This window comes from Canis aureus, chromosome 7, assembly GCF_053574225.1.
Source record: "Canis aureus isolate CA01 chromosome 7, VMU_Caureus_v.1.0, whole genome shotgun sequence".
NCBI lineage: Eukaryota > Metazoa > Chordata > Mammalia > Carnivora > Canidae > Canis > Canis aureus.
Genome location: NC_135617.1, coordinates 54,241,260 through 54,248,049, shown reverse-complemented (window position 1 = coordinate 54,248,049; position 6,790 = coordinate 54,241,260).

Here is a 6,790-nt window from a genome sequence, read left to right as displayed (position 1 = left end):
CTAGACTGGCCTTGTATGGCTTAATTTTTCCTATTTTCTAATGAATCGGGCCTAGAATATGGCCTCACAGCTCATCGTTCTAAGGATATTAATATGGAAAGGTTGAGCATAGAACAGATTGCACAGTTGCACATAGGAGTGAATGCACCATAGGCTCAAAACCATTATCGTTCCTCCCGTAATCACAGTCAGAACGGAAATCCCGGAGGGAATCTCATACTGGAAACAGAATGCTTTTATTTTTTTATTTTTGTATCATGGCATAATTTCCCAGCTGCTGGGAAAAGCCTCAGTGTGCCCCTTTATCTCAGAAAAATAAAACTGATGCCATTGTTAATAGAATGAGACTTCGCTGTGTCTCCAAAGTAACAGTTACTCGACGTGCTGTTCTCCTAAAGGAAAAACATCTCATGGTTGAAATAAAAACCATATTCATTCTCTGAAATCTTTTTCTCTTAAACAGTCAAACAGTAAAAATAAACAACTGGGAAACAGTATATTCACCTTTGAAACAAATTCCTGTTATTTAAATATATCCTGATGGTCATGATAAAAGATTTTACCTTAGATAGAGACCCTCCACCCCTACTTTAGCAAACATTTATCTGTATAAACTCGAAGTGCGCTTAGCTGATGGTAGAGGCAGAGCTGCATGGGGATTAGAAGAGAGAGAAGAGCCATGTGGGACAGCCCACTGTACCAGGTGAGCTGCATTAAGGCAAAGAGAAGAAAACAGTGGTGGAGAGAAGCAAAAAGACCAGGCTGTATAGACTAGAAATGCTATGGTCAGAAAAGTTAAACATGGCCATGTTATAAGAAGTAATGAAAAGAGGAGACACAAATGAGACTTAATAGGTGACTGATGGAAACCACTGGATTCCCTGTGATACTCATTATTGAAAGCGCTTTGCTCTCTGAATTACTTTGTGCATTTTTTTCCTTTGTATATCTAGGAGAACGTACCAAAAGGCATTTTGGAAATGAGAATGAGGTGAAGGACATAACTTACACAATTTAATGCATGATGACAGTAATTTCTCAAATAAGGATGGGTATCTATTGTATATTTACATACTTTCTGGCGACATGTGTATCCAAAGGTATATATCTAGATATCACACACAAAAATCATTTTTCACGTTAATGAAGATCTTTGGACCAAAAAAAAAGATTCTTTTTTTTTTAAGATTTTAAAAAACAGACACACGGACAGGCAGAGACATAGACAAAGGGAGAAGCAGGAGAAGCAGGTCACTTGCAGGGAGCCTGATACAGGACTTGATCCCTAGACCCAACATCATGCCCTGAGCCAAAGGCAGATGCTCAACCACTGAGCCACCCAGACATCCCCCCCAAAAAAAGATTCTTGTAAATATTTTCTTTTGTAGAGTTTTCAAAAGAGTTGTAATATTTAGGAGCATTAAATGAAAATTAAAGAATATATTAAAATATCTACATAAGGCAGATTCTTGAATATAAATAGTGTGCAGAATTTTCATCATTGGCAACATTATGCATTTAAATTTTAAATGTTGCTTTGAAAACTCTATTTACAGATGCAATGGCATCTCATATGCATAAAATATGTGGTAATCATAGCATGGCTAAAAGTTAAGGACAGTGATTTTCAGGGTCATGAAAATTCTTGTTTCCCAGATTTCTTCAGATGTATATGAAGAGAAGTATGGATTGAGTATTGATATGTATCTGAAGTAAAGTATTAAGCTCAGCAGAGCACACAGAGATCAAAACCCCTCGTTTGCTCAGATGAGCAGCAGTCAAATGTTTTCATCATTGGCTTCTGTGAACAGGGAACCTTGATTAATCATGAGAAGGCTCCTATAGTCTTAGCAAGTGGCTGAAGAAATGAGTCAGGTTGATCAGAACAATGTACCCTTCCCAGGAAATTACAAAAGACATGCTTAATAGAAGGTCCTTGAAATTGAAAAGAGAATCATATATACATATAGAGTCACCTTTTGACATACATGTCTATAAATATATATAATGGAATTTTAAAAAATAAACCAGGTATCAAAGTTTCTTATGATGTTTTACTTTGCCTTTTCTTTTTTCTTTGAATATGATTCACTAGAATATGAACCAAAGGTGACTTATCTACTTTTCAACTTGGCGAGAACAAGGCTACAATGTGCTGTCACACCAGAATGGTTTTACTTAGTGTGTGGAGCAGGAAAAGAAACTCCATTTTTCAATATTTCTCAGTGACCAGTCTACAACTGCCTTTTCTAAATGTGATTTGTTCCCTTTAGGTTCTAAATAAGAGCTACGGTCTACATAGAAATAAAACCCACATACAAGTCTGTAATCCCTTATCCCAAACATGGGGCCAGATATATTTTATAATTCAGAATTTTGCAAAAGTTTAGAAGTAATATATTGTAACTTATGTAGAACTCTCTATGGGGCCTAGGGCTGGATCATCATGACACATTAACATTCACATAGTGAAATATGTGAATATTCATAATAACTAGGATGAATAAAAGTCTATAAATAGCCTCCTCAGTTCAGGTCAACCTTTTATGCCAAATTAATTTCTCAAAACGTAGGGTTTCCAGAGGCTTTTGGATTTCAGAATTGAAATTGAGGAAATATGGACATGTGTTTAGGAAACTCTTACTGTTTTTCTTTTAAGAGTTACTACTTATAAAATTGAACAAAAGGCTTCAAAATTCTAGAAGCTAATCTCTGTAATATACTACTTAATGTTTTTAAAAATATTATTTATAGGATTCATTGCTTCAAGACTCACTACACCATATCTCTAATTATTTAACATATTCCACATAAATATTTTGTATATTTCTATAAAAATATTGTAAGAGCCTGTGCATAACCTGAAACTTCAAATTGTTACATATTTTTTGATAGAATAAAGTGTGGAGCCCCAAGGATATGTGCATCAGCACAAAAAAGGACATTAAGTATTAAGTTTGAGGGACACAATTTTTACTAATTTATTTGGTTTCATCCAAAGTTTTTTTTTTTTTTCCTTAAGATAGCAATTTTCTATTTTTAACCTAGAACATCCCAAAAATCTGGGCCTTGCACATTAGGCTAACTTTAGATATTAGATTTGTTTCTGTAAGGGTTATGTTTTACTTAGAAAAGAAATAGCAAAGTGGGGCTTTTTTACTGGTTAAGTTTAAGTCATATAATTAGAAACCCTATCCTGATATCATATATATCCTGATAATAAGCAAATCACAAATATTCCATTCTGGATTTTTTAGCATGCCTATATGAACTGAAGAGAGAAGAGAAAAAGAAATGAGCAAAGTAAAAGAAGGACAGGATAAATGAAAGAAAGAAAGAAAGAAAGAAAGAAAGAAAGAAAGAAAGAAAGAAAAGAAGAAGGGGAAAGCAGAACCAATGGCCCAACTTCCCTCTGAGATAGTGGTGCTTTGGCCCCTTGAACCTAATTCTTCAAAGATGGAGTTGAAGAATGGGTATCTCCCATGCGAAATGGAAATCTAGGAAAATTCGGAAAGGGACGTAGGGTTGGAAACAAAGCCCAGATCCGTGAGATGAAATGGAACCCAAAATAGACATTAATAAATCAAAACCACACTAACAAAAGCAGCCCAATGCCAAAACATGAGCAAGCTGCCCCCAAAGGGAAATGTAGACAGAGAGAACTGAATGCTCTTAGACCCAGCTAATGCTGGGGTCTCAAATAAAATCCAGAGCAAAAATAAGGCATGAACACAGTCTACGTAGGCTACATACTGGTACAGAACCAAGATCCTTAAAAAAAAAAAAAAAAAAAAGAGAGACACCTGGGTGACTCAGTGGTTGAGTGTCTACCTTTGGCTCAGGGCATGATCTCGGGGTCCTGGGATCCAGTCCCGCATCGGGTTCCCTGCTTCTCCCTCTGCCTATGTCTCTGCCTCTCTGTGTGTCTCTCATGAATATATAAATAAAATCTGAAGAAAGAAAGAAAGAAAGAAAGAAAGAAAGAAAGAAAGAAAGAAGAAAGAAAGAGAAAGAAGAAAGAAAGAAAAAGAAAGAAAGAAATTAGAAAGAAAAAGAAAGAAAGAAAGAAAGAAAGAGAAAGAAAGAAAGAAAGAAAGAAAGAAAGAAAGAAAGAAAGAAAGAAAGAAAGAAAGATCCTCAGACATGGCCTTCTCTTACAGAAAGAGAAAACCAGTAGCCCAGGGTCACGGTGAGCCTAAACCTGAGCAGCAGGTTACTTGGTCTTTTTATCCAATTAAAAAGCCACTTGCAGAGCCATAGGATTGGCGAGAATTCACACCAAGTGTATAGTCACATATATATTTATGCCTTGAAGTGGTTTATAGCACACAACACACAGTACAACAGGATAACAATAAGTAAATATGACAACCTGAGTGCAGAAACGTTAACAGTAGCCCCCACGTAGGTATTAATTATAGGCTCAGCGTGTAAACATAGCCAGATAGAGCGCCCCCTTGCAGGTTTCATAAGAACACTGCCCGTAGGTCTCTATCCCACCACTCCCCATCTTCACATCCCAGTCTTGGGCCCCAGAATGACTGTAGGTAAGAAAAGAACGAGAGAGGAAGAGGAAAATAAAGAAAACTAAAAAGAAGGAAGGAAAAGAACTCCCTCAGAGACATCAGTTATGCATATCAGCTCTGCCATAAAAATTGCTCATACAAACCCTGTGAAGTGTTATGTTTGCTCTGATTCCTTAACTCCCAATGTCTTCAAAAAGCAAAATAATAATAGTAATAACTATAGGACGGTTTATTCTTGGTCACAGAGTTAATCAGTTCCTACAGTGCATGAGTATCACAGGTTGTGGACTGAGGACATTTTCCATTGGATATTTTCATTTTTTGCCTTTGGCAAAAATTCCACCAGTAGTAATAAATAATTCCATACCCCTAAGTGGATATTATTATTATTTTCAAGTGTAAGTCACAGTGGCTTCTAGCCTGTCAGCTCTCCCAGAGTCGCAGATCTGTGTGCATACCTGTTGACAATTCTGGGGATAGAAACTGCTCATGATTCTCACTTTCAAACTTCTGCTCTTTCATCCTAGTAGTGTCCCTTGAAAACACACCAGGGAAGGGAAGAGGGACACACCAAGGCAAAGGTGCAAATAGTGCGGATTTTGCCTGCAGGGTTAGAATATATACCTACTTCTCAGATATTGTGTTTCCCAGACAGCTGACTTGTTACATTAAGGGAATGAATGAAAATACAAACCCACCATTATTTTAAAGCAAGCATATAATGTCTTGCACATAGTAGGCACTAAAAGTTGCTGAATAAATAAAGTGTAGGAGGGTTAGTGTTTGTTTTGCTTTGCTTTCTCAAATCTATGGACCTCCATTTCTCCATTTTACTATCCTCCTGAGGTCTTTGACAATCATATTTCCCCATCCTCTGGTGCCTCCTGTCTTCACTATAATGCCCGTGGCTGGCCCCAATCTAACATTCCACCTGTCCTTAGGTATTATTTTTAAACTTTTCCCTCTTTTCCCCTATCAAAACATGCTCTTCCTGCCAAACAAACACCCTGTGACAATCAGTCCTAATGCTTAATTAGCTGACCAAGTATTTTTTAATGCGTTACTCAGCAATTGGGTCACCCCTTGTCTGGATTAGTATCCCAAACTCAGCTAAGGAATTTGTGAAACAATGGAAATTGCCAACATAAGCTGACTGGAGACTTGTGGACAGGACAGTTACTTAGAGGTGCTACTAAAATTGCATCATATACTGTTTGCTGTGTCCAGCTTATAGGGCTGGTCATCTGTATTAGGCTCAAAAAACCAACACCTAGGGGCACCTGGATTGGTTCAGTGGTTGAGCATTTGGCTCAGGGCATGATCCTGGAGTCCTGGGATTGAGTCCTGCATGGGGCTCCCCACAAGGAGCCTGCTTCTCCCTCTGCCTTTGTCTCTGCCTCTCTCCCTCTGTGTCTCTCATGAATAAAGAAATAAAATATTTCTTTTAAAATGAACATATATTATTTTTGAGACAATATAATCTCTCCTAATTAATGAAAAGAAAGTAAGCTTAAAATGGGGGAAAGGAAAGCAAATAAAATAAAATAGGGAAAGGGGGAGTAAAACATACCTAAAGAAAACTATTTTAGACTAAATTTATAGTATGGAAAAAAACACTTCTGGTATTTCTAAGGGAATCACAGATCTCTTCTTCCTAAATTAATAAGATTCCTTCTAACAGTTTCATTTCTATTAATCAGATATTTTACTTGAACATTGGAAAACAGCTCCTAATAATGCAATTGTCAGCCTACTTTTAAAAACTAAACAAATCAAGTAAAAGACTCACAAACGAATTAATTGTTTCATATTGACAACATTGTCAATAGTTTTATGGAAAGCTTGGTGGCTAAGGAAAAACACCAGGCTTTGACTAAAGAAAACAGTTTTATTCTCATCTCTGTCACTACGTAGGTGTTCAACTCTTGCCACAGAGTAGAATCTTTGGAAAAAAAAAAAAAAAGACCGTGTTTAATGTTTAATGAATAAATAGATAAGGGAGTGAATGGCCCTGAGCTAGTCACTTTAATCACTTGTGAACCTAAAAAATGAGGGAGTTGAACAGGAAGTCTCTACAGTTTCTTTCTAATACTAAAATTCGATAATTCACTCAACTCTCTCCAAGGAAGTCAGTAGGTATGTTCTAAAAGAGACATGGAAAAAAGAGCAGTCGGCCACAGGGAATTGGAGATCAAAGAAGTATCTCTGCCCCTCTGCACTCCCTCCCTTCTTTAGGCTGGAGGGAGGGGATAAGAGGTACAGAG